The sequence below is a fragment of the Elephantulus edwardii genome, unplaced genomic scaffold (assembly GCF_000299155.1).
Source record: "Elephantulus edwardii isolate Elephantulus edwardi_28Jun2011 unplaced genomic scaffold, EleEdw1.0 scaffold00181, whole genome shotgun sequence".
Lineage (NCBI taxonomy): Eukaryota > Metazoa > Chordata > Mammalia > Macroscelidea > Macroscelididae > Elephantulus > Elephantulus edwardii.
Window position 1 is genome coordinate 156,769 of NW_006399931.1, and position 14,374 is coordinate 171,142.

Sequence of the window (14,374 nt, forward strand, 5' to 3'; positions counted from 1 at the left end):
CAGATGCTTGATGCCCTGAGGGGATTAATTACTGGTCCTTGAGTCTTAGGATGATGGTCCCCGGGGACATCAAGGTCAATTCTCATAATAAAACCCCCCCAAAAAAATGTACTACTGCTTACATTGGTAAGTATGGACTGGGGTCTTGAAAGCTTCCAGGTGACCATCTAAGGAACTATTGATCGCTCCCTGTCTGGAACAAAGAAGTGGGACGAAACCCAAAGGTGTACGGAACCAATTAGTCTAAAGGTCTAATGGGTGACGCCAATCACAACTTCCGCAATCTGAAGAACAGAACTTGTCAATATCTGGCACTAACTGCCTGCTTGGAAAGGATTTCCAGTAGAGGTCTTGGGCAGAGTGGGCCAAGAAGGTGGAACAAAACTAAAGATTCTGGCCCAAAGTCACCCTCTGAGTCTGGGGTTAACCTCACGCTTGCGGTCCAACTCTCAGCCAAATAATAAGTCGGCCAGGCAGGTGGACAGTAACACCAGAGAGGTACTTACTCCTTAGTATGGTCAACCATACGAGACCTAAGTATTCGCCCAGGGATAAAAAAGTTCAGTAGGCAGGTAGACAGGATTAATAGAAAGAGGAATCATAGGAGAGAAGTGAAGAAAGTGTGGTTATATTTCTGGGCATTTTAATTAATGTCATAAAACAAAATTTGTATGAATGATTGAATGGGAAACCATTTTTTTTTCCAGTGAATTTTCACTCAAATGACAAAAAAGAACTAAAGAGAGGTGTCTGAAATGTGCGTACTTTCCTAGGAAAAAAGGGGAAAAGCCAGTGGACAGAAAAAAAGGGAAAGTATTTTATATAATGGAACATGCAAGAATGTAGGTAGATAATTTCAAGAGACATAGTTCATATATATATTGTCAAAACAGGTTACTAACATTTGTATATATTGTATAATAACATACACATCGCACCACACCCACACATTACATCATTTATCTTTCTAGAGTAGAGCACAAGAAGCTGTGAGCAGCAATGACTACCTTGGAGGGAGATGGGGTGAGTGGGGAGAAAAAGGAAGATCTGTTTATCTACAGATTCTAAATAATCATTTTTAAAAGATATATAGATCAATCATTTTTAAACTATCAAAGAATAATTTTACAGGCTTACAAATGAACCCCGACATATAGATGGCAAGTAAATACTACTTTGTTCAGAAAAATCTGTTCTAATTGTTGAGTATAATGAAGCCCTTTTTGTTTTCTTAGAGTCACGTTTGCATCCAGCATTCCCAAACACACAGAATGGGAGAAATTCTCAAACACACAGAATGGGAGAAACTAAAATCAATATCAATTTTGCTCAACCTTTTTAGCCTTTAAAATGCCTGTATCCCCACAAGGCCACAACATGAGGAGGAAACGCAAAGTGCACTGTCTGCTCTCTCCACAACTCATGACAATGACTCTCTTACTGGCAGATCATAAATTTCCAATCGGTCCTGATGTCTTTTGCTAATTCTTTATCTAGCTCCACCTCCCCGAGTTCTCCTTCCCTGAGAGCTTCCTGCCTTAAACAGGCTGCATGTGGCATTTGCAGGTTTTACTGTGTAAGGGCTGCCCAGCATCTGAGCCCACTAAGGACCAATTCATAACAACAACATCTAAAAATCATAAAGTGACAGCGGAGTAGAGTCAAGAGTATATTAAAAAAGCTTTTAGGCCATAAATAGGGAGCCCTGGTGACTCTGTGGTTAACCCAGAGTCACGAGGTTCAAATCCATTAGCCGATCTGCAGGAGAAAGATGGGAAATCTCCTTGTATGTGATCTTCTGTCTCTGAGAACTTATCGGAGGGTCGATGGTGAGTCAGTTCTGACTTGAGAGTACACAACAACAACAACAACGAAGTATAAAGTAATTTAATAGAAAAATAGGCAAGACAGGCATTTTCACATAAGGAGAAAGAAAAACAGCGTTCAAAACATGAGGGCGGAGAAGTTCATCTCAGTAATCTAGGAAATGAAAATTAAAACCACTCATACTCATTGTAAAATGCTATGTGTTAAGAAGACCGTAGAGCACTGAGAATTACTGGTGACTGGTACAGGTGCTCTCAAAGTACGCTGGGAGTGGGGGGTGTTCTAGAAAAGCTGAACATGTGCACGTGCGTGCGAGCGCGCGCGCGCGCGCGCACACACACACACACATTATAACCTAGCAATTCCACATATAGGCGCATAGACAAAAACTCACATGGATATATTCTGAGAGAAATACACAAGAATGCTCCCAAGATTTTCAGGGCAAAGCTGGAAGGTGGGTGGGGCTAAAAGACAAATTAGGAATTTTTCCATTCATAGTATTCAGTAATGAACACTGTAAGTACTTTGTTTTTAAAAAGTATGTTAAGAAATTATTTCCATTATATTAGGGATAATAATGTCAAATTATTATGGGATCTCCTATGTGATTTATAGCCTCTAAAAACCCACTGGAGGGTCAGCTATGAGTCAATCCCAACTTGATGGCAGAGAGTGAGGAAGTAATGAATACCACCACCCCTTCAACTAGGCCAACCTGGGTTCCTGGCTCGGGCCTGTTCTTAAAGCTGAGCATTTGAAGATCATGCTGTCCTCTTCTAGGACATATTCTGGGTACCACGACCCTACAATTTCCTGTCCAAAGTGCTTCAATCTCTTTCTCTAAGTCTAGAAAGGGAGAATGAGGTGCCTTTCTTCCCATTCCCTAGCAGCCGACTCTTTCCCAACATCTCACCTACAGAAGGGAGGATGGATATTCTTTGAAGTTACTGAACCAGGCTCTAGACTTTGAAATATCAGAGAAAGCACATGACTAAATTGATTTCAGTTTTACTTCATCGGCTATGACTGAAGCAGGGAGTACTGGCTTGAGCGTCAGTGAAAGAGAGGAAAATTCTCTCTGTAGAACAATCTCTGTAGACTAAGTCCCCTTCACCTACCGTCCCCCAAAACATGTAAGCAGATATACTGTTATTACTCCCACCCCACTCTCTAAATACAAATATACCTACAAGTTAGTGCCATCAGGTTGACTACAACTCATAGAGACCTTACAAACCACAGATCAAAAGGTTGCTCTATTGAACCATCTTAACAAGATCTTCCTTGTGGACACTGTGTCAAAGCATCTCACTAAATTTTCCTTTTTTCCCTTGACTGTCACATCAGTTCTTCTTGGTTCAGTCATGGCTGATGAAGCGAAATTGGAACAGAGCAGTTTGTAAAATAGGAATAGAGCACAATTTGTAAAATATAAGCTACCTGGAACAATAAACACAATAGGAAAAATTAGAGACGATAATCTACTAGAAACTTACTCTTCCTCTTTGAAAACAAGGGCAGTGTGGGTACTGCATGGCACCAAATCTCTTGACAGACACAATCAAAAACAATGATGTCCTGCTCAAAGATGGCAAGTGACACCATCAATCTGAGGTGTGCTGCTCTTTGCAGTGCTAGCAATAATTCAATCTCCTATATTAGGTCCCTGAAAGGACTCTCTGCCTCTTCTGAGTGACCCATTCCAGGGCTTTACCTCATACTTTTTCTTGTTCCTATTGGTCTTCTACTTCACCCAGATTTAAAAAAGTGGGTCTGTTCCAATTTTGCTTTGTTAACTATAATTAGCCACATCAAAACCTGGGTTGATAATTGTGGTGTTAGTTTAAAAGTTGGCTTCTCTAGCCATTATGTTATGCCCCATTGGTCTCTCGCTACCTTAACTGTCTATGGCCTAGTAGATCATCAACAGCTGTAAGACTAATACAAGAGAAAGAGAGTGCTTTCCACACTGTAGAGCAAGACCCTGGTGATGGTGGTAGAGAGAGCAGAGACTGTAGCATGGCTGTGAAGAGACTGGGGCAAGTTGTAACCAGAGTTGCCCTGAGATAAAAGCCACAGTTAAAAGTTTTGCTTGATGGATGACTGAAAGAAGAGCTAACGTGTAACTGCTCTGAGAAAAAGCTTGCTGGATGACTGAGGAAACCATAAGCTGCTTGAATTTGTGCCACTGGACTGAAACTGGGACTCTATTAAAAAAGGACTTGTGTTTTGTGGTTAATCTGGCTTGGGACTGCTGGGCTAAACCTAGACTTGCATTGGGTGATAGTCTTGTGATCCCCTTTCCAATTTTCCAACTTATTTAATAACCCCAATAAGCCCCTCTTTGGATACCACAACTGTGAGTAAAGTCAATGAGAATACAATGAGTAATGAATAAAAGGACAGGTGGAAATAGGTGCAGGAGTCTTGGGGGTGCCATGTATGACCTAGCAACTATCTGTTGGCTGCTATGGGTATTACTGATGGAGACAGTTTCCTTTTATGAAGTCAGACTTAGCCACCACCTCATTGTACTTGCTCCTTTTGCAATAATTATTAAACACATAATGAAGATTATTTCTGTTCTTTTTCTACCATAAAAATTGCAGTAGTTTGTATTTTGTCTATATTTTTTCCATACATGTGCTTAGTATACTGACAGGATAAATTTCTAAAAGTGAAACTTTTGGGTCAAAGGTTACATTCATCACTAGTGTTGCGCGATCCTGCTGACCACTGTCCTCCGAATAGACTGCACCAACATTGTACTTCCAGCAAGAATGTATGTAAGAGTCTATCTCCCAAATATCAGAAAGGCACTTAAATAAAACAAAATAAGGATAGAAGATACTCAATCACATATTCTAAACAGAAGAAAGAGCCAGGGGAGACACTGATGATGCAAGAATGGAAATAATCAATGAAACAAAGTCCTTGATATAGAGAAAAGGTACCAAGAATCTGGTGGTAAACCAATATCCGACTTAGAAAGTAGCTAGGATACCTCTCAGGTGAAAAAAAATTGAAAAGATGTTGAAAATCATAATATTTTTATTGTTTTCTGAAAAATTTATTTTCTTCTTATTAATTTTTTGTGTGCGTGTACTTTCAAATCGGATCTGACTGGTACAGGAGGAGATTGTCCCTCCTTCTCCAGCAGAGCATCTGGATTCAAACTGATCACCTCTGGGATTGCAGTGCAGCTTCTTGCCACTAGGCCACCAGAGCTCTCCAAAAAAATCATAGTTGTATTTATTTTCTCACTACAGTAGGGAAGTGAGAGGATCTGCTGTGCATAAACGATATCCACACTTGAAATTAAGATCCATCAATTTTTTAAATAAATTTTGAAGTAGAAATGTCCTAAGTATGGCACAAAATGCATAGGAAACTACTGGGAAAGTAAGCTCCAATAAAAGAGATCTCCGGGGTGGAGGGAAAGGTTAAAGGAAATGGGAAAGATCTAGTGGGGACCTGAAATGGCAGGGTAATGATGGAGAAGGTTCAGTGGTAATTTATTTTATAAAACATAATGCATGGGAATGATTGTATGAAACACAATATGAATGAAGAATAGTGTGAAACATAATTTTTATGAACTTTGTGAGCAAACTAATGTGTGTGTGTGTAGTTTCACCCTCTCCAGGACAAACCTGTTTGTTCTCCTAGCAGTCCATGGTATATTCAACACTCTTCTCTAGCACCACCGTTCAAAGGCATCAACTCGCCTTCTATCATCCCTAGTCATTCAGCTCTCTGATGCATAGTAAGTAATTGGAAAGATCATGGCCTATATCAGGCACACCTTAGTCTCCAGACTGACAGTGCTGCTCTTCAGTACTTTGGAGAGGTCTCTGACAGCAGACTTTTCCAATGAAATCTGTCTTTTAATTTCCTGGCTGCTGGTACTAAGAGTGATGATTGTAGAGCCAAGCAAACGGAAGCTGTCAACAATCTCAATCCCTTCATCATCTATCATGATGCTGCCAATCGGCCCAGTGGTGAAAATCTTTGTTTTCTTGATATTGAGCTTCAATCCATATTGAAGACTGAAGTTCTTGACCTTCTGCAGCAAGAGCTTCAGGTCCTCCTCAGTTTCAGCAAGCCGGGTTGCGTCATCTGCATAACGCAGTTTGTTGATGAGTCTACCACCAATCCTGACGCCACAATTCTCATAGAGACCAGCCTCCCAGATAATCTGTTCCGCGTATAGATTGAAAGGTACGGAGATAGGACACATCTTTTTTTTAAAAAAAATTTTTATTTTATTTTTTTTTTACAGAGGTTTTGGATTTCCATTCATTCTTTGCCGCAATTTTCTCCCTGCCCACCCCTCCCCACCAGGGACACATCTTTGACACACACACCCTTGCCAATTCTGAACCATGCGGCACATTTTCTTACTATCTATTAAAAATTAACATTTAAAAAAATCTCTTCATTCCTACCAATCATAATGAGTATGTCTTTAATATCTCCTCTCCTTTCCTATTACCACTGCCCCAGTTCTTGCTCTAATTGCATATCTGCATTGCTAAAGGCATGCTAAGGACTGAATTGCTTTCTCCTAAAATATATGTTGTAAATCCTAAACTCTATACCTATGATTATAAACTGATTTGAGAATGAGCTATCTTTCTTATGTAAATGAGATAAAATTAGTATAAAACACCCTTCAGCCAATCTCTTTTAAGATATAAAAGAGATTAACCAAGCAAGCAAAACACCTTCTCATTGCCATCAACTCAGAGCTGACACCCTGCTGGCCTCCTCTGTAGGTTTTTGCAGACTGTAAATCGCAGGGGGAGAATGACCATCTTTATGCCGCAGAGCCCACCTTTGGGTTGGCAGCACAGGTCCTCAGGACCAAGTCACTCGTGCTCCCTAAACCACCACGCAGAGACGTGAAAATGGGGAGGAGATTTGCAAAGAACCAAGGATATAACTAGAGGAAAGTCCTTCCCCCAGAGCTAACAGGAAAGACTTCCCCTTAGAGCAGGCACCTGAATCAGGACTCCCTGGGGGCCTAGTCTATGGAGAGTTTTGCTGCTAACCCACAATGACACCTCTCCTGTGGTTCAAACTCACCAGTAGTTCCAAGGGAGAAAGATGGGCAATCACTTTTTGTGCAATTTACAGCCTCCGAAAACCTGCTGGAGGGTCAGTTATGAGTCAGCTCTGACTTAATGGCAATGAGTTAGTTAAGTCTCTAAACTGTGAGAACATAAACATCTGTTTGTTAAAGTCACCCACGTGTGGCATCCAGATGACCAAGACAAGAGGAGAAAGGCCTTTGAACTATTCCTTCTGCTTCCAGCCTCACCTCTTTCTAATCTGTCCTCCATATATTCTACCATAAGAGACTCTCAACTAACTAGACAATAATGTTCAAACTCCCTTTCATATACAGAAAGACACAAAATTAATATTCATGTTATTACCACTTCTATAATGAACTTTCACTAAGAAATAGAGTGCAATATATTTTTGCTAAGATAGATTTAGAACATTTAGTCTATGACAGACGCCAGAGTCAATTGCCTTAAACAAGCAAAATAATAAAATAAACTTCAGTAGTCTGCATTATCCCGACCAGAAGAAGTCTACTATTTTCTCCTACAAAGAGACAATGGTGGTTTTAAAACATGATCCTAAAATTTCTTAACACTCTTTTCAAAGATAAGGAGTGTGGGATATTTACCCTTGAATCCAGGCAAGCTTGTATCTGCTTCATCCAACACAGTAGAATGGAAATGATGTCACCTGCGGGAGAAAGACCACATGCCTTCCACCTTTTCCTCTTGGGACACTCGTTCTGGGAAGGAACAGTGGCACATAAGGAATCTGACTTCCTAAGGCCAAATGACAGGAAGCCACACGGAAGTACTCCAGCCAATAGACTCAAGCGCCAGCCATGTGAGTGAGCTGTATTGGCCATGTTGTTGCCCAGTCATGCCTTTAGGTGACTAGAGGCCCGTCCAAAAATCTCACTTGAAACTCTGAGTAAGAATTATCTAGCTAAACCATTCCCAGAATCTGAGCACACAAAGTCACAGCAAATTGAAAAGACTGAGTCCCTAACGTTGGTGAGTAATTTGTCGCATAGCAATACCAATTATCATGGACAGTTTATACTGGGGAACAAGCTCTCTCTTATATTATCTGTAATCACTATTAAATACTGAAGACACATTTGCTTCCCGCACCTCCCCACCCCCGGGCAATGGTTAGTGCAGTACATTGACAGGGAACTCAACGAAATTGAAGCTGGGAAGGAGTTAGGAAAATGGGAAGGAACTGGTGTGAGAAACAGTGTATTCAAATTTTGTAAATAAACTAGTATAATAATAATTTTTTTAAAATATGGAACGCTTCATGAATTTGCGTGTCATCCTTGCTCAGGGGCCATGCTAATCTTCTCTGTATCGTCCCAATTTTAGTATATGTGCTACCGAAGCGAACACAATAATAATTCCTTTTTTAAAAATGTCATTATTTTTTTTGTGTACCATCAAATCAGATCTGACTGGTACAGGAGAAGACTGTTCCTCCTTCTCTAGCTGAGCATCTGGTGGAATTGAACTGTGCACCTCTGAGCTTATAGTTGCAGCTTCTTGCCACTAGGCCACCAGAGCTTGCAATAATTCTTTTAAAAAGAAATTAAAACTGGATTTTGAAGAGGACCTGGAGGAACAAGGGATATCACTGATGACATCTGATGGATCTTATGAAAACAAAGAATACCTACTAGAAATATCTGCATGTCACAGTATTTATCTAGTTTCTGTGTCATGGATTTTGGGCTTCAGCTGTTGATGTCCCTATGATTGAGACTAGAAGGGCCAGTAAGTCGCCAACCAGCGGCAGGTGTAGGGCCTTGTGCAGTATTTCCAGTGCCCACTTCATTACACACCCTGCAATCTTCTAAATGTGTACATTCTTCCAAGTGTGCCTTTTCAAACAACAAAAGCATAACTCCCCACGTCATGCCCTACAACATTCATTTTCCCCAGTTTTCTAGTTGTTATCAGGTTGGTTCAGACTCACGGCAACCTCGTGTGTGTCAGAGTAGAACTGAACGCCATAGGATTTTCAGAAGCAAATCACCAGGTCTTTCTTCATGGAGAACTCTGGGAGAAAAAAAATCAAATCCTCAACCTAGATCTTTTGCACCACTCAGGGGTTCTGAAAGATGGCTTGATGCCTCTTAATTAAATCTCAGATAAGGGACAGTTCCCAATATGCAAAAAATACAGAAAAATCTATTAGTTCCATCTTTAAGCACCAACACAAACAACTACAGGCATAAGGTTAGAGACGGTAAGAATCCAAAAGCAGTCCTGACAGGAAAGATTCCATTCCCTCCATCTCTATCCCGTCCTCTGGTTCTCCCCAATTAACTTCCCTTTGCGACCCTTTCCTTTAGTCCAGGGAGAGAAGATGTAGGTACACAGACACTGGCTTAAGCACATTAAAAAACACAGTCAAAACCATGCAACAGAATACATGAAAAGGCAGGCACAACAAAAACGCTCTATGTTTATAATTGGTTTAACTTCTCAGCAGCTACATGAAAAGACTGTTTAAACTACTAATGATAAAATAAATGGAGGAAAGGGAGGATTTTCTAGTGAAAGCTAAAAAGAGAAGAGCTGAGGGAACTATTCACTGAGTGAATTTCTAGACTCTATTCTTCCAGGTGTCAATGTTACTAGTGCCCACAGTCCAGATCTAGGGAACAGAAAAATGGCTACAATGCTATTATTTCTCAAGATCTTGCATGTGCTCACAGTTCTAGGTCTGTGAGTAACATTAGTGTTCTAATTTTTTTGCTTCAATTTTTATTGCTGTATTAGGTGCCATCGAGTTGAGTATGACTCATAGAGACCCTGTGAACATGGTACCTGAACCCCCTGATCCTGTGCCATCCTGAGCATCTTGAGGCCACACTAGGGTCCACTGTTAGAGTCACTGTGTCAATACATCGCGCTGAGAGTTTTCTTCCCTTATGGCCTTCTGCTGCTTTTCTAGGCATGATGTGGTTCTCCAAGGACTGGTCCCTCCTAACAACACATCCAGATATGCGAGACGAAGTTTCACTATCCTTCCCTCTAAGGAATATCCCAGCTGTACTCTCTCCAAGACATATTTGTTCATGCACTTTGCTGTCCATGGGATATTTAGTGACCTTCACTTGAAGCACCACAACTCAAAGGCATAGATTCTTCTTCTGTCATTTTCATTCACTGTCCAACTCTCAGATACATAGCTAGTAGCTGAAAAGACCATGGTTTGGATTAAAGGCACCTTAGCTGTAAACTGACATCCTTGCTCTTAAGCACTTTATGTCCCTGACTGCAGACTTTCCTAATACAATATGTCTCTTGATTAAAAAAAAAAAAAATATGTCTCTTGATTTCCTCAGTGCAGGTACCAAGGTTGTTGATTATGGGCCCAAGTTAAATGCAATCACTGACAAATTTTCTTCTCTCCATCTATCATGATGTTGCCTATCAGCCCAGTGGTGAGGGTTTTGTTTTCTTTGTGTTGAAATGTAATTCTTTTTTTTTTTTTATTTGTGTGTGCGTGTACCGTCAAATCAGATCTGACTGGTACAGGAGGATATTGCACCTCCTTCTCCGGCAGAGCATCTGGTGGATTCGAACCGTGTTCCTCTGGGATTGCAGTGCAGCTTCTTGCCACTAGGCCACCAGAGCTCCCTGAAATGTAATTCTTACTGAAGGCTACAGTCCTTGATCTTTTGCAGTAAGTGCTACAAGTCCTCGTCATTTTCAGAAAGCAAGGTAGTGTCATATGCATAACACAGGTTTTTGATGAGTCTTCCTCCAATCCTGATGCAACATTCTTCTTCACAAAGTTCAGCTTCTCAAATTATTTGTTCAGCACAGAGATTAAACAGGTCTGGAGAAAGAATACAGTCCTGATGTCCATCTTTCTTGATGTTAAACCATGCAATATTCCTTTGCTGTTTGGACAACAGCTTCCTGGTCTAAGTACACATTTTGCATGAGCACAATTAAAGTGTTCAGGGATTCCCATTCTTCTCAATGTTAGTCACAATTTGTTATGACTCACACAGTCCAATGGCTTTATATAGTTGATAAAACATAAGTAGATGAAGAATTATTTCAAAAATTACTATGTAACTTCGGAGAGAATTATGCTGAGTGAATTAACTCAGTCTCATATGAACAAATATTGCATAAGATCATGATTGTAAAAATAGAAGACTAATTAATAAAACACAGCTGGGGACCCAAGGCGGGAAGAGGTGGGAGCAGATGGGTGAGGATGGGCAGGAGATAAACTACAGGGTTGTACAATTTGGTAGGTGGAGGGAGGGGGTGAAGGAAATAGGAAGGATTTGGTGGGGACCTGAAAAGACAGGGTAATGACGGGCATGGTCCAATGGTGATTTTTTTTTTATAAAACATAATTGCATGGGAATGACTCTACAAAACACAATGTGAATGAAGAATAGGGTGAAACATAATGTATACAAACTCTGTAAGCAAATCAATATAAAATAAAAGTTAAATAAACTCAAACCACCAAACACCAAAAACACAAGTAGACCTCTTTCTGGTGCTCCCTGCTTTCAGCCAAGATCCATCTGGCATCAGCAATGATATCCCTGGAGCCACACCTCTTATAAATCCAGCCTGAATTTCTGGCAGTTCTCTGTCGATGTACTGTTCTAGTCATTTTCGAATTTTCATTAACTTTTAATGCCAAAAGATATTAACAGATATTAAATCCAAGAGTGGCTACTCCATTTTAGAAATACATCTCTGTCCAGACAAAGAGGGGAAAGAAATATTCTTTTCCTATGAGATAACTATGTTAAAACAAAACAAAACTTGAATTACAAGTAATTTATAGGAAGATCTGGTGGCCTAGTGGGTAAGGAGTTGCATAACCAACCCAAGGGTATGTGGTTCAAATCTACCAGCTTCTCCACAGGACAAAGAGAGACCATTTCTCCCCATGTGATTTACAGCTTCTAAGATTAAAAAAAGAGGGCTTCATGTTCATTGTAGAAAATCATAACCAAAGAGACAAAATTAAACTCCAATTTCAATGTTCAATTGTGATTATTATTGCTGACATTTTAAAATAAATATTTCTAATAATTTTTATAAACAAAAATGAGATACCCTTATTACATTTTTGTATATATGATGCATTGTTGGTGGTGATGGTGGTAATGAGTACTGTGTCAAGCAGATTTCTAATTCACAGTGACCTGATGTGACAAGACAGACATGCACCATAGGGTTTTCTAGACTGTAACAATTCAAAGCAGCATATAAAAAACAACTGAAACAAAGACTGTCAAGTCAGAGAGACAGCCAGGTGTCAGTTCTCTCACTGTGAAATCTTAAGAGAGGATTTTAAAAAAAACCACAAAACTCTCTAAATCTGAGTTTCTTTATATACAAAATAGAACTAGGAAGACAGGAAATCTTAGAGCTTTATTTTAAGGATTAAAAGAGATAATAATGCACTTAGGCTAAATCTAGTACACAGTAAGCACTTCCATAACTCAAGCTGTACAGATTTTGTACCCATTTTTAGAACCTATTTTTAGTAAATACCTAGTATTCCCCTGAATAACCTAATCCTACTTTATTTATACATCTTTATCAACCCAGGGTCTTTTCAACCAACTCATACGCATGTGAAAATTGTATATTGTAAAAGGAAGGCAGAAGAATTGATGTGTTAGCACTCTGGTGCAGGTGAAGAATACTAATATAGGGATTGCCAAAAGAACAGACAAACCTGACAACCAGACCACTCCTTAGACATAACAATGCCAAGACTTTATCTCAATTTCTTTGGCTCATCATCAGGAAAAAGCAATCACTGTTTTTGTTTTTATGTGTCATCAAGTCGCCTGCAACTCATAGCGACCCTATGTACAATAGCCCTAAACCCTGCTCTGTCCTGCACCAATCTTAGTGTCTCTGACACACCTACACCCGTTACCGCAGTCACTGAATCAATCCATCTCATCCAGGGTCTTCCTCTCCTGAGCTGTCCCTCCACCCTCCCAAACATGACGTCCCTCTCCTTGCAACATGTCCAAAGTATGTGAGATGAAGCTTCAGAATTCTTGCCTCCAAGGAACAGCCCAGTTTAACCCTCTCCAGGACAAACCTATTCATTTTTTAAGTAGTCCATGGTATATTCAATACTCTTCTCTAGCACCACAGCTCAAAGGCATCAATTCTCCTTCTATCATCCCTAGTTATTGTCCAGAACTAACAGCAATCACTAGAAAATGCTATTATGTTTGGTAGAGGACCAAAAAAACCCACAAAAACCCAAAAAACAAAACAAAACACCACAATATCCTAAAGCAACAATAAAGGAAGCCCTCAGTGCGATGGAGTGGCACGAAAGCCCAAATAACTGGCTCTAACATCTCATGGATTTATGAAGACAGCGCCAAAGCAGGCACCATTTCAATTTATGGCCCGAAAGATCACCACACATGGAATGTGACTCTTTATAAAAATCCCCCGTTGTTAGAAAATAGGTTCTTTTTTTAAAAGAAAGAAAGAAAATAGGTTCTTTCTAAATGTATAGTATTATAAACAGCAATGAAACAAACATTTAATATTTAGATGTCTGTGACGTTTTCATTAGAATAAACCCCTAGAAGTTTGAGTCTTGTTTCTGTGGAGATGTATCATACAAGCTCTAATCTAAATGTTATCTCTGTTCTCCAAAAGGAGGAACAGATAAGGATTGACCTTACTAACGATTAGAAGTAGAGTTTGGAACATAAAAGAGTGACATGCTTTCTGTGACCAAAGCACCCTCTGGAAACGTATCAATTTGTGTTCCAGTCAGCATACATAAAACTCCCTTCTTGTCACCCTTTAAGTCACAAAGCATTTATACATTCGAAAAATAGAGTGCACATCTGTTTACAATCTATTTTTCATAATTATGAAATATTAAGACTATGAAAGAAAATTCAATCACTTTAGAATTATTAGAAATGAAAATATCCTCTGTCCTTGTTTTTCCTGTCCTATGAATACCAAGTTTTATGGCATGTTTAGAAAATAATCACCAATGATTTCTTTCAGTATCTTTCTCACTTTCACTATCTTAGGGGTAAGGAATAGTGCTGTCAACCCAAAGGCATGCAGTTCTAATCCGCCAGCTGCTCCAAGGGATAAAGATGGACAATCTCCTCCCATGCGATTTACTGCCTCTGAAAACACACTGAAGGGTTAGCCATGAGTCTAACTCGACAGCACATAAAAAGAACAACAAATTATATATGGCAGATGGTTATTACTCTACCAGCTTCAGGAGCAAGATGGGAAATCTCTTCCAGTGTGATTTAGAGCCTCCAAAAACCCACTGGAAGGTCAACTATGCAACTCAAGGACACATAACAATAAGTAACTTATGTTGCTGTTTTGTTAAGTGCTGTCGAGTCACCTGCGACTCATAGCGACCCTATGTACAACAGCCCTAAACTCTGCCCTATCCTGTGCCA